The sequence below is a fragment of the Ipomoea nil genome, unplaced genomic scaffold, assembly GCF_001879475.1.
Source record: "Ipomoea nil cultivar Tokyo-kokei standard unplaced genomic scaffold, Asagao_1.1 scaffold1421, whole genome shotgun sequence".
In the NCBI taxonomy this organism is placed as follows: Eukaryota; Viridiplantae; Streptophyta; class Magnoliopsida; order Solanales; family Convolvulaceae; genus Ipomoea; species Ipomoea nil.
In genome coordinates, this window is record NW_017617849.1 from 658,496 (window position 1) to 674,278 (window position 15,783).

Below are 15,783 nucleotides of genomic sequence, written 5' to 3' on the forward strand. Positions count from 1 at the left end.
CTTACCAAGCCTTTACCAGGACCCCGGTTTACAGCTCTGCGGGACAAGCTTAATGTTGTGGACCACTTGTGCTTGAGGGGGTGTGTTAGTGTTACTATTATTATTACTATTATTTAATTATATGTAACATAGTTTATAATTGTGTGGTCTTAGAATTAGTCTTGTACAGCTAGTCTATTAGTCAGGAGTGTTTAGTGGTGTGATTAGATATACTCTATTGTAATTGCTTTCTGTTTGAACTGAATGAGATTATCTTTCTAATCATAACACCGTTTGTTTTTAATTCTAACATTGATAACACATCATTATTACCATACACTTATATCTATCCTATCTTTTAATTATCATTTTATTAAAATCATTATATATTAATTTAATACTTAATTATATTTTAATTAAATTCCTATCAATGATAAATTATATATGTGTGTGTTCAAAATACATATATTATTTGTGTATATATAATTCAAATTATAATTTTTAATTATTTATATTTATCAATGTTTTAATATTGGGCATGAATTTTCACACATCCCGCGCGTACAAAATGTTAATTTTGTGAATATTTGCAAAATCACATATCTTTGGCCATTCATTTGTGGAGAAGCAGGTTTAAAAAAAAAAAAAAAAAAAAAAGGACTCGCTAGGAATTAATGTTAAAATATATTACTCCATATTTATATACAAAAAATTATTATTTGTGTATATATAATTCAAATTATAATTTTTAATTATTTGTATTTATCAATGTTTTAATATTGGGCATGAATTTTCACACATCCCGCGCGTACAAAATGTTAATTTTGTGAATATTTGCAAAATCACATATCTTTGGCCATTCATTTGTGGAGAAGCAGGTTTAAAAAAAAAAAAAAAAAAAAAAAAAAAGGACTCGCTAGGAATTAATGTTAAAATATATTACTCCATATTTATATACAAAAAATATAATTTGAAGAAAGATTATACTATATGTTAAAAAAAAAAAAAAAAAAAAAAAAAAAAAAAAAAAACCAGCTAGCAATAGTGGGCCGCCCACAGTGATAATTTAGGGGGGGGAATAAGCAAAAGAAGCTCAGAGGCGCTACTTAGTCGTCCAGTTAAACCCAGTTAAAGATAAAAATATGCAGAAACCAAAAAACAAAGAAGCTCAGATGCGATGTTCATCGTCCAATTTTAGATCAGACACAAACCGTGGCGACCCAATCACCACTCGTGCGCAGATATCTTCATTTGCTTCAGGAGATGCACCAGCCGGGAATCGAACCCGGGTCTGTACCGTGGCAGGGTACTATTCTACCACTAGACCACTGGTGCTTTTTGGCTTACTACCTTGAATATAACTAAACTATAATTTCAGTCTCTTCTTCTAAGAACAATATAGGTGAAAATAGTTTGTATTCTTTCATGAAGTTTCCAGGTGTAGGTTATAGACTTATAGGTAAGACCAAGAGAACAGAAATTGTGAAAACCAATGTCTTCATCATCATCTTTTTTAAAGAATTGAAGAAATCAAATTTAGCTCAGGAGAACATCATGTATAAGTGCATGCATGCGTGCACTCCACACTGTTTTACAGATACAGGTCCGGATTTTAGGCTGTGCAAGTTGGGCTATCGCACAGGGCCCTAAATTTTAGAGGGGTCTCAAATTTTAGAAGCTCAATATTTTATTTTTATCTAGTTAGTTTCGAAATAAAAATTAAAAGTTTTTAATTAAATTTAAAAGGCTTTATAAAGAAATGGTAGGAACGTGTATTTATTGTATCTTAACTTTGAGGTCTAAGGTTCAAAACTTTTGCGCACTATTATTATTATTCATAATATGTCTATTTTTACCTGAGCGTTGCACGGAAAAGATTTGTTATAATCTTTAAATTATAACAACGAATATTATATAGTGCAATTGATGAAATGGATTGTATCGATTATGTTTTTTTATGTTATCCTTGCTTGAATTTAAGCAAATAATTGCCCAATTATCTGTGCAGTGCGCGTGCAATGTGCATGCGGTGCACGGATAAATTTTTTTTGTTATATATTTAGATAATAAAATTACGGTATTAGTTTTAAAAATTTTAATTTTGGTAGGGCCTTATTTATTTACCCGAACAGGGCCACAAAAATCTAAAAACCGGCCCTGCCAAAACATAACATCGTCATTCATACGCCACAACTCAAAAATCACAACTTTTCAATTAATATTCATTCATTCATAATAAAAATATTCTTACAAATTCGTTTATCCTAATCTATATTACAACAAGCCAAGAGAATACGGCATACTAATGCAAGAATACTAAAACATAAAAATATCCATTCATTCAATTTACATACTAGGCTAGGAATTATGGGAATCAACATCATAAGAACAAATTGACTACAAATGTACTCCATACTACGTCCTACTCTCGCCACTTCCAAAGGATATGCGCGAGCACTCCAACCATGAGGACTTCCTACTATAGCAAGAGAGACATAGCTAAGTATTATAAGAACAAAAACTATTATTTTGTATGTATGCTTCAATATGCCGGTCTCAGGATTACCGACAAGTCTTAAAACTATAGTCAACCCCAGATGCAATACAAGAAATTATATATATATATATATATATATATATATATATATATATATATATATATATATATATATAGTTTCACATGTTCTGAAATTAATTAAATATAATAAGTAATATAGAATAATATTTAAAATAATGAAATACCTGACAAATTGACAAAGTCAGGCAAGATAGATCGACCATCATCCTTCTCCCAAAACGCGGGATGAGATAAAAAGTACAAATAATAGTAGTAACAAGTACAACTATAACCCCTACTAGAAATGGTAAGGAGAATGGCAGGGAGCCTGCCCCTATAGATTCAAATGAAAAAGGGACCAAGACTAGTAGCCCTAACCCTAGAAACTGGGGAAACATAGAGAAATCAATCCTATGTAGGAAGACAAACTGATGTGAGTGCATCAACACCATGAAAGGCCCGGATTTTGGACTGTGCAAGCTGGGTTACCGCACAGGGTCCCAAATTTTAGAAGCTCAATATTTTATTTTTACTTAGTTAGTTTAGAAATAAAAATTAAAAGTTTTTAATTAAACTTAAAAGGCTCTATAAAAAAAATGGTAAGAACATGTATTTATTGTATTTTAACTTTGAGGTTAAGGTTCAAAACTTGTACACACTATTATTATTATTCCATAATGTCTATTTTTACCTGTGCGTTGCACGAAAAAGATTTGTTATAATCTTTAAATTATAACAACGAATATTATATAGTGCAGCAATTGATGAAATGGGTTGTATTGATTATGTTTTTTTATGTTATCCTTGCTTGAATTCGAGCAAATAATTGCCCAATTATCCGTGCAGTGCACGTGCAATGTTCGTGCGATGCACGGATAACTTTTTTTTTGTTATATATTTAGATAATAAAATTACGGTATTAGTTTTAAAGATTTTAATTTTGGTAGGGCCTTATTTATTTATCCGAACAGGGCCACAAAAATCTAAAAACCGGCCCCTGTTACAGAAACAATTAATATCAGATCAGAGGGGATTTCTTTCTCAACATCAATCATTCTATACACCATCCCTTCAAATCTGAGGGTTGGTAATATCATAGTGGCATAAAGCTAAGGTTGATCCATCATGCTCAGCCTAATGTATAGTGTTGTCTGGTCCTCATAACTCAGGCTCCTTAAAATCTGCACCATGCAAACTTAAGGCATACTCCCTCATAAACAATCATGTTTGTGGGCCGACTGCTCTCGGGGCATAGCTCAGTAATCAAAAAGTTAAATGTGGGTGTAGTGAATAGTGGTCCAGCAAATATCCGAGTTTGAATCCGTAAATAAGGAAGAATCTCAGCCTTAGAGTAATTAAAAAGTAAGCACTTAGACCTTGATCGAGTTACTTATGCGCATCCAGCAATCCCCAAGGGGGGCGAGGGACCCTCACGTTTAGGGTTTAAACTCATATTTGCGTGCCGAGCCATACACTAGTGGTTTCAATTCAGAACTCGTGCTGCTGCATCAACTTTAATTTGAATTGTGTTTTTGTGGGAGTTCTAGGTAATTAAAGATATTAACATAAACTGAATACTGAGAACTGATGATATATATGACTATATATATGTGCAAAAAGTTAGAAAATGTTTTGTCTTAGGTACCTGATCCAGCATCATTTCAACAGAGTCATATGTGTGGGAGAGCAAATGACTGCAGATAGATATAGGAAAATATTGCCACCACCATCTGCACAATATATCCACAAGAACTCTAACCATAATTCTAATAATCGATTTATTAATATAAATAAGCACGTAAATGTGAGTAATTAAGGATTTAAACACACAACTTCAAGTATTCTTTCCTTCTATTTTTGTTTATTGCAGGAGAGTGAGCCCATCGAGTTTCCAGCAATCTAGACCTTGTCATCCACATACAGAGATGTAGAGATTAGAGATTGATAGTTTTTTGTAGTTATATATGTCAAAGCTTACCTGGCAGTCCATTTTATCGGTAAAGCCGCCATGTCCAGGGATATATACTATCTCCAAAATCCTGAAGCATTTCAAGCGGAAATAGTCATAACTTATGCATAAACTTAAATATGATGATTCCAGGAATTGTAGAACGAACCTTGACTTTAAAGGCTTTCTTGAAACCACTAGCAAAAAATCCTCCAAAGGGTTCTATAACTGATGCGAAAAAAATGAATAACCCAAGGCATAAACAAAAATTTGCGCTTCTTAAAAACTTTGCACCACGGGAATCGAACCCAGGTCTATACCGTCGCAGGGTACTATTCTTCCACTAGACCACTAGTGCCTCTTGCTAATTGCAAAGTTATTCATTTTATTTATCGAAGATCGTTTAAATTCAGTTTAGGCAAAAACAAACCTCTATCTATATATCATTTATTTTTATTATGTTATTCTAGTTCTAGAATAATAACAATAAATCAATATATCAGTTTAATCAAATTTTGATGGTGAGTTTCATCTCTCTACTTCCTTGGCAAAAAAATAAATCAATACATCATGGAGAGAGGGAAAGGGATATAGGGGTTGCGGTGTGAATTTTATGAGTGTTCCCGGTTATATCAAGCACAAATATAATTTATTTTTTAATTTATTAGAATATATAAGATTGGAAAACTATTTATTTTAAAATTTTGTCAAAAATCTTACAAGCGGACATGAAACAAATCTAGAGAGACTAGATAAATGTTTATTTGAAAGATTATTTTGGTTGTATAAATATATTAAAAAGTTCTATAAAATTCTTTATGTTTTTTTTTTAATCTTGATATACGTATCTTGTTCAATTAATAAAACTCGACTAAAGTTATTTATAATTCATTTTTTTATAATATTACATTTATTATTAGTGTATAATACACACACACACACATATATTACATTAAAACTAATATTAAACAAAAAAAAATCAATTATAATAATAATAATAATAATAATAATAATAATAATAACCACAAAGAAGAAGAAGAAGAAGAACAACAACAAAGAAAAAAGAATTTATTTGACTAATGAATAATAGACATGATAATTAAATGTGACAAATGAAAAAAAAAAAAAATCAATCGTTAATTGTACCATAAAACATAGAGGGTAATAAATATTCATATACCACTTATAACAATGACAAATGATTAAGATTATAAATAAATATTATTAGAGTAAAGGGTGGTTTCATATATTCTTAAAAAATAATGAGAAATCATTTTTCAATTGAATATTTAAAAATAACAATTATTTGTAGAAAAAAGGTATAACAAGATTAAATTTATTTTTTAACGAGGTGACACAATATGGTTCATTGTATTATATATCATTTATATATCAAATATTTACTATAAAACAAATTGAAGATAAACTGTTAATTGTTAAACATAGTGGGAAAATTTTACTAATTATGTCGAATATTCCACCAAAGCAAAAAATAAGAGACGAAGCATGCACCGTTTACTGTCGGATTAAATCAGGTAGATCAGGTGACCCAAACCTAGGTCTGTACTGTGACAAGGTACTATTCTACCAGTAGATCACTGGCGCTTCTTGTTTTAAATCACTAAATTTTAACTTCTTAAGTGGCATATTACCAAAAGTTCTCTAAATCAATTGACATATTATTATTATCGAGATGAACATATCCTATTAAGAAATTTAAGACTATTACCATTGTATTATTGGAATTACTATTAATGAAAGCTCAATATGATCAAGTTCTACGGTAAATTATTTAAATATATGAAATATTCAAAGTTAAAAAAAAAAAAGTATTTGCAAAAAAAAAATAATAAATAAAAAAATTAATAAGATCAAATTTACCTTTTTAATTACAAATATGATTGATTACATAATATTTATACATCCATAATACATTAACTATTAATTTTAATATAAAATAATTTGAAGATAAAAATGTTAAACATAGTGGGTAGATTTTACTAATTATGTGGAAATAGTCCCCCAAAGAAAAAAAGAAAAAAGAAAAAAAAAATGAAGAGAAGTTGTGGCCTGTGGAAACCCAAATCACCACTAGAGGCCAAATTCTGGCATTGGTGTTGGAGTGAGTTTTTTGCACTTTTAGTCCCACGACTATAGTGGCACCGGCAGAATTGATTCACGACTTTTGAACTTTGTAATTTTAGTCCACGACTATTGAATTTTTTGCAAAAATGGTCCTTCCGGCCACTTTTCCGTCAAAATTTTACCGGGAAAATTTTTTATCTATTTTTAGCCGGGTTAAAATTGACATTTTACTTATCTCAAAAAATTATAAGAAAAAAATTGATATTTGACTATATACAATATTACTGGGCTACATACTACTGCCCCATGCGGTGGAGTACATGTACCACTCCAATGCTGCTGCCGGATAACCCAACTAGCCCGGGGAACGCCGCGGCGAAGCCCCTGCCTGCTCCAGGAACTCCACCGCCTGGGGCAGTAGTATGTAGCCCAGTAATATTGTAGGTAGTCAAATATCAATTTTTTTCTTTTAATTTTTTGAGATAAGTAAAATGTCAATTTTAACCTGGCTAAAAATAAAGAATTTTTTTTTCCGGTGAAATTTTGACGGAAAAGTGGCCGGAATGACCATTTTTGTAAAAAAAATAATAGTCGTGGACTAAAATTGCAAGGTTCAAAAGTCGTGGATCAATTCTGCCAGTGCCACTATAGTCGTGGGACTAAAAGTGCAAAAAACTCGTGTTGGAGTGCACCAGCCAAGAATCAAATCCGAATCTCTACCATAGCAGGGTACTATTCTACCACTAGACCATATATTGGTGCCTTTTGTTTATTGCAATGTTTTTCATTTCATTTATAAAATAACTTTAAAATTCAGTTTAGGCAAAAACAAACCTCTATCTGTATATCATTTATTTTTATTATGTTATTATATAATAATAGAGAAATTTGGAAGAGATAGAACAACAAAAGAATAATATATACTAAATTATATAACAATCAATAATAGTAGTATTAAAACAAAAATAAATTTTATGTTGGTGTAATACATTGCACCATTGATTTATACCTTATACTTTCTTTATTGTACTTATAAAAATAATTTTCAACTTTACAATTTTTTAGTTTCTAATGCATTTCTAATTTTACCTTCTTTTTATTTTTTAGTTTAGCTCACACTATTTCAATCCTACGGATTTGTTAAAAAACTTTCTTCTTTTTGTGTCTTTCTACAGATTGTGTTGAAATATAATTTCCATTTGGTAATTTTAATTGCATAATTTTACAATGTTAGTGTATATAAATTTTTTAACTCAAATGTTTTGGGATAAAAAAGTAATTTAATATTTTTTATATCTTTTATTTTTTAGAGTTTTAACAAAATGAAGTAACTTATGTTGTAACTATATATAACTATTTGATAGTAAATTGTTGAATATGATAGAAAAAGAAAAAGAAAAAAAAAAAAGAGAATATGATTGATAAAAAACTTCAATTACTTAATAGCCATATGAATGCTTTGTTCGAATAAAGTATAGTGAATATAAATACTAAACATATTAACCATTTGTGGAGTTGAGTTGGTATGTTGCTGCCAGAAATCATGTAACAATTCGCCCACAATCTTTACTGTTGATAAACTAAAAAAGAAGAAGAAGATGGAAAAAGAAGTATTATGAGCTTTATTTATCTATTTAACTATTCTAAATTTAATAACTTTATCTAACCAAAATTTTGTAAAACCGCTTAAACCCATCCGATGCTCAACAATACACCAAATATTTATTTTAAAATAATTTGAAGATAAAAATGTTAAACATAGTAGGGGGGTTTTTATTAATTATCTATTGCAGTAGAAACATTCCACAAAAGCCAATGAAAAAAAAAAAGAAAAAGAAGCTCAGATGCGCTGTTGATCGTCCGATCTTAATCAGGCTAATCGTGGCAACCCAATCACCACTCACGTGCATGGTTCGTCACAGCTTCGAGGGAGTGCACCAGCCGGGAATCGAACCCGGGTCTGTACCATGGCAGGGTACTATTCTACCACTAGACCACTGGTGCTATCGTGTTTATCTACGTAATGATACTAACAAGATTGATAGATAAATGTATATAAAAATAAAAATAAAAATAAAAATAAAAATAAATAATAAAAATAAAAAAATGATAAAGCAAGCAATAATAAATATTCTTAAAACTCTTTTTTATGCACGAAGAACAAATTCAATCAAATAAAACAAATAGGGGATTGCTGTAATTATAAACATTGAGACCTTCCATTTGGAAAGCAATAGTACTGTTATCAAATTACAATGTATTTGACTACTAGAACAAAATTGATATTCAAGTAATTTTAAACTAAATGATAAAGCGTTTTTGGAGAGTGTTTAAATTCAAGTCAAGCAAAAGATTTCTTCAAAGTTTATTGTACCCTCAATATATCATAAGGACCCTTAGCTTGATGCATATATAACAACAAAGCAACAAAACTTAAGTTGGATCTTTTGGAAAATTTAGAAGACATTTTCACAACTTTCCCTTGATCATAACCTTATTCATAAGACAAAGTTGAACGAACCACTTTTAGTGATTTAGTTGTGAGTATCAACAATCGTGAATAATTGGGTATCTTAAGATATGCTACATGACTTAATTATCAAATCACTTTTCTTCACTCACACTTGTTTGGACAGTGGTTTATGTATGTTTATTGAACCTTGAGATCGAGTTTAATTTGTATGCCATGACAAGAACTCTCTTTCATTGTTTCATAGTTTGTTGCATTGCCATTTGATTATTTGACCTATAAATCCACATCTATGACACATTTTGACATGTTGCTTTCTACTTTGACACTGAGATATTTGTTAGCAATAAGTTATTTTGTCTTCCTATATATTCTTGTGAACCTCCTACATACATTGATTCTTAATATGATCTTGAACTCCATAGTGATAGAAAACTTTTACACTATTCTTCTTTGTGGGGCAAATTATTGGTCCACACAGCTGTGTGTATCATAAATATCAGGTATATTTTTAATATATTAAAAGTATATTATTTGTGTACTGAAGGTACATTATTTGATAGTATATATAAAATAATGTACTTTCAGTACTCAAATAATGTACTTTAAAGAAATGTGCTTTACATACACAAATAATGTATCTTTAATATATTAAAAATGTACAGAATATTTTTTATTTATGGTCCATATAATTGTGTGGACCATTGTCATGTAATAATGATTGTCTTTGTGGTATCTTGGTATTAGTATGTATAAGCTAGCTACAGATTGGCCTCAACTATTAAATTGCCCTTGCTCCTTGTTATGTTTGTCCATTGAGATAATTTCATCCAAAGTTGATAATATAAAAGTTAGCGTCTTAATTTGCTTCTTTAGCTAATCCAATTTTTATAAGGTATTGATCCAACTAATTTGCTTCTTTAGCAAATCCAATTCAGTCATCTTTATGAACAAAGCACATCTAGAGCAAGATATATAGTAATGATATGAAATCTCACTATCTCTTCCCTTGTATGATTGAATATTCAAAAAATTTCCTATGTATGAAGTTAGACATATGTGGAAAAAATTCGCTAGTCTATTTTTAACTCAATCTTCGAACACTTTAACATCTGAAATTGAATTTAATTTAGCTTCATTTAAAAAGTTATAGTTTCGGGAGTTACTTTCCAATTAAAAATCAGTCCAATCAATTCGATAATATTATGCACAAAACACCATATTATCCGATCCATATATAGCATGTTCTTTTACATCATTATTTAAGTTTCTTGATTGGTATTCTTTAAGCAAATATTAAGTGGGATGGACACAGTTAGTCCATTATGTTTATTCAACTATATATAAATTATTAATATATATAATCTAACTGACAATGGAGCTTAGGAGGGCATAAAGACTAGAAAATTATTTGTCTAAAATCAGTGAGTTTTGCTTTAATTGGACTCTCTGAAGAATAAAATCTTTTATAACTTTATTAGTCTGCTGATTATTTGTAGATTGTCTGTTGATGCTTTTGAGGACAGTGCAGCCATTCAATTTGTTTTAACAATCCCTGTTGATTTACAGTTGCGTGATGTGACCATTAAAAAGATGCAATTTCCTAAAGCTTTTGGATGGTCAAATTAAACATTTTTTTTTTACTAAAGGATATGATCTTGTAATCTTATTAATTAGTGCATTTGACACTTTTGTTTTGCAGCTTCCAACCATTGTACGTGGTGCATAAAGTAGATGCGGGGCAGTAATGGTTATTCTTCAAAGGACGGCACAACACGAAAGTAAGTTGACAAAAGTGGTAGAGCTAGCTAGCTAGCTAGCTAGGTAGGTGTAATGATATGAGATTAGAGAACCAATTAATTCTTCCCGAATTTCCAACCCCAATGGTCCTCACACTCCGATCCCAAAGGTTAAATCCCCAACCTCAATGGTCCTCACACCCTGACCCAACAGAGCATCTGGGAGGATGTAAATTATGGTAACTCAATTGAACATAGAAACTAGATCTTTGCTTACTGCGCACAAGGAGCCTTCTTCACTTTGAGAGGTTGTTCCTACACTGCTGTTGGTGAGACTCGATCGCTGGTCATTTTTTCTCAATTACTTCACCTCTATAATTAACTGAGCTGTCTACGCGGGCATTGGAGAACCAATTAAGATGCAAAGTGGCATGCAGGGCGACCCTATAGTGGTTCAAAAGGTGGAGTTGAATAATTATTGTCTTTTGAAAATGAAAAGCTAAGGGCAAAGGGTGGATGCAGCAATTGGGATTAATGGGGGTCAGATTCTGCGACCAGAAGCTGCAAGCTATACTAGCACCACACAAAGTGAAGTTGTGTGGGGTATTATATGGTCCTGTCCATCACTTTTCTTGTTTTATATTGCTTTGCTACATCACTGCTGGAGATTTATATGTAATTTTTGTGATTCATGTTTTCTTCGTCGCAATCAGATTGTTTGCGACATTTTGTGTCCATTATTACTGTTATTCGTAGGATGACATGCAATTTAGCTCAATCCAATTGTATACGGTGGACCACGGTCTACACATTGTTATGTGGACCCTGGTCCAATATAGGGATGTCAACGGGGCGGGGGACATACCCCATTCCTGCCCCCGACTTTTTTCCCATTCTCCGTCTCCGTCCTCATCTCCGTCGGAGAAGGGAAAAATCCCCCCATTCCCATCATCATGGGGATTATTCGAGAACGGAGAATTCTCACCCCGTTAATAAGTTATCAAAAAAATTAAAAATTAAACATTAAAAAATAATTTAAATATGCATTTCATAAGCATGACATACAATGACAAGAATGCTTCTGAAATTATACTTCGTATATTGTATACAAAGTAATACATATGTGTGTTGTATGCCCCCCCCCCCCCCCCCCCCCCCACACAATATATATATATATATATATATATATATATATATATATATATATATATATATATATATATATATATATATATATATATATATATATATCGGGGACGGGGCGGGGCGGGGAGAACACTCCCCATCCCCGGCGGAGAATTTAAAATTGCCTCCATCCCCATCCCCCATCGGAATCAGGTTTTTCGTCAGGTGCAAGTACAATTGACATCCCTAGTCCAATACAATTATTAAATGAATAATCAAATTAATGTGCATAAAAAATGATCGAAACTAAAAAAATAAAAAATATATTATCAAATGAAATCAAAGTGTAATTATAATGATACAATGTGGTTTTAGACCATGTTCTAAAGTAAAATTTGTCATCCATACCCGCTTCTATCCGATTTGGCATGGATCTGATTTAGGTGTAAAAATCCCACTGCACCCATGAAGTGTAGTGGGTCCAATTTAATTTTTAAAATTATTACTGTGTATTGTAATTGTCTTTAATTTTAAAGTGTACTTTGCAACGTTACTGAGTTTACATGTACATAACACTAGGTGCATTATGTAATGTTGCAAAGTATACTATAAAGTAAAAATTACGTCATTTATTAAAATATTACAGTATTTTTTTTTCTTTCAATGCTTTAGAATTGTTAGATCTTTTTAAATACATAATTGAGATTATTTTTTTAATTTTTTTCTTTTATATGATCATAATAATCTTATGTTTATTTTAAAAACATAGGCACATATATTAGTTTTGATAAATTACCAAAAATTTGCTATCTAACCAATAATGGCGTTACATTCAATGCATCAAGTTGTAAACTCAACACGCAACCAGAAAACATTCATTTTCGTGTTCCACATCAATTATATTTGTTGTGATGATGTGAATCGCGTTTATGTCAAATCAATTTGTTCCTAACTAGTTAGTCCAATATTAAATTTTTTAAGTATTACTCCGTATTATTTTTAAGAACTCTAACCGAGTTGATTGGGTAAGTAAAATGTACGTTCTAAGTTTTACTTTTACTGTGAGTCGTTTATTAACTTTTTTAGTTTGAACTGATTATTTATTGACAATTTAGATTGATTTACCTCATTGTGGTCATTTGTCAGCTATAGTCACAAGTTGAGCTTCAGCGAGAATACACTTTCGAATAACGATTGTAGACTTTTTCGTAAATCAAAGTAATATTTTTCTTTTATCATAGTTGGTGTATTAATTTTTTGTCACATTAGTAATATAATTTTGATAAAAAAAAATTATTAGAAAGTTACCATAATTCATCACATTTCTAGTTCAAAATTATATATGTTTAAACACCTTTATATTTTTAGGGTTAAATAATGTATGATTTTGAATTAAAAATTTGATGTGTTTGTAGTTCGGCAAAGGGAATTTTCAACCTGTGTGATATTCATAATAGAACATGAACATCAATTCAATCTGTGTGGTATTCATAATTCCCTTAAAGAAAATAGGTGTATGTTTCTGGGAAGAAGCATATATCTATAGTCGATTTTAGGCATTTTTAAGAAACAAATGCCTAAAGTTGGGACTTTTAGCGTCTTATTCATAGGCGTATATTGTAAAATATACGTTTTTTCCTTTTTTTTTTTTTTTTTTTTTTTTTTTACAACAAACACAGATGACTTTACTTTGTACCAGTGCTAGGAGTATTGAAGCGTCGCTTTCCTCAAGATACAATGTTATATTTGAACACTCAAATATACACGTTTTCAGCTAGAGAAATTGAGTGAATTTTTTTGAGGGAAAGAAAATAAAAACTTTGATGTCAAAAAATACTTAACATTCTGCCTAACACAAGTTAATTATAAGAAAATAACTTGTAACTCCTAAAACTAACAAATTGGTCGTATCACATGGGACAAAAAACATTTATGACACACACTTCAAACTTTTTAAAAAGTTAATGTGTATTAGTACTAGTACAAACCTATATCATTTTCTAATGCGGGACATAAGCTACTCAAATTATTATTATTATTATTATTATTATTATTATTATTATTATAAATTAGCAAAATATTATGAAGTGGCATTCAAATCACCGGTAACATAATATTACATGTAATAATAAGTTAGAATAACTTGATTGCATTTTTTTGTCATGTGCAAACTAAGAGTGTATTTGGAGGTTTTTGTAACTCAATGATCTAATTAAACGTACTTGTCTTAATAGTTAAATGACTTATTATCTTATTTGACGCTTATTCCTTAATATTTTAACTTTTTAAAAGTATAATTTAATAATTTATTATATTTTTTGGGTTATAAGAGAAAATCGTTTAGCTCTTAATATTTTACTTTTTACAAGTATATTTATAACTTATTATAAGAATAATATTTTACTTTTTAAATGTATATTTATAATTTATTATACTTTTGAGTTATAAGAGAAATTTATAATCATTATGTGAATGTGTGTTATATAAATATCATTATTATGTTATAGTTGATAACCAAGACCGAAAAGATAAACAAGAACCACGTTACATTGAATGTATAAAGAAGTACTAAATTAAACAAACAATGCAAGTTATGCAACCAGAAAACATTCATTTTCGTGTGCCACATAAAATTGTGGTGATGATGTCAATCACGTTTATGTCAAAACAATTTGTTATTAATAATTTGATATTTTTTCATCGCATTTTATAATATTATGTTTAGAATTAATATATAAAAGAGAAAATCACCATTTTGGTCCAAAATTGTTTCTCAATTGTCAATGTAGTTTGTAGTTTTCAATTTCAACTAATTTGATCATCGATTTGCGTAAAATTTTTTCAATAAAATCCTTCAAGGGACCAAAATGATGATTTTACATTTTAAAATTTATCAATTTGATCTTCGAAGGGTTTAATTGACAAAATTTTAAACAATTCGATGATCAAATTAGTTGAAATTGAAAACTAAGAACTACATTAATAATTGGAAAACTATTGAGGGGTCAAAATGATGATTTCCCCTATATAAAATTTATATATTTAGTCAGTGACCCTACCATCTCGCATCACAATCTTTGCACTTACTTCTCCATTTTTTTTTTTTTTTTGTGGGATTGACCTGTAACAACGGGAAAGAAAAGAAAGCTAAGGCTACTAGACTCTAATCGAGCTGGCACCAAAAGCGTCAACTACCATGAGCCTATCTAGGCTAGTCGGTGAATTCTCCAGATAATTAGTACCTCATTCGCCATGTTGCCCAATATTCACTAAATAATCGGTGAACTTGTTACCTTCCCTTAAAGTGTGATGGAAAGAGATCCTATCAAACCCTTTCGCAAGGAACTTGCAACTTTTACAAGTGTGCCTCATGCCCCTCGTCTTCTCCATATATGAACTTTCATTTGAATATTGATCAAACTAATTTATATATACTATATAAATCAAATAAGTTGGGTAATTGAAGTTCTAAAATTTTAATAAAATGAGATAACGTCATGATAAAACAGGAGTAGTGCAAAAATTATAATACATATTGGGTTGATATTTTTGTTTTGTTTGTATATGCTTTTTAAGTTATGTTTATATATGTGCACTAATTCTTTACAATTCGACATGCTTTTATGATTTATGAAAGGAATATATAAATTGGGGCCAATTGCATATGAAAGAAAATGGAGTACCTAATTGAAATGATCAACAAAATTAATCAAGTACATACTATCGATTTTTTTTTTTTTTTTGTTCCTTAGATCATCGTTATGCGTTGGACCCGTGTCCAGCATGCTTGCTGGACACGGGTAATAGTGCCGTTAGGCACTGTTATCTCCTTTTTTTAAAAAAAAAAATTCAGACCGCTTCGTTATAGGAGTATATGTTC

At 30.3% G+C, this 15,783-nt stretch overlaps 2 non-coding genes across 2 annotated transcripts; both read right to left on the bottom strand.

The window, feature by feature from the left end:
- Positions 1-1,243: 1,243 nt before the first annotated feature.
- TRNAG-GCC lies at positions 1,244-1,314 on the bottom strand. Its single transcript has one exon. It is a non-coding gene; the product is annotated as a tRNA-Gly (tRNA).
- Positions 1,315-8,502: 7,188 nt separating this feature from the next.
- Positions 8,503-8,573, bottom strand: TRNAG-GCC. Its single transcript has one exon. It is a non-coding gene; the product is annotated as a tRNA-Gly (tRNA).
- Positions 8,574-15,783: the final 7,210 nt, after the last annotated feature.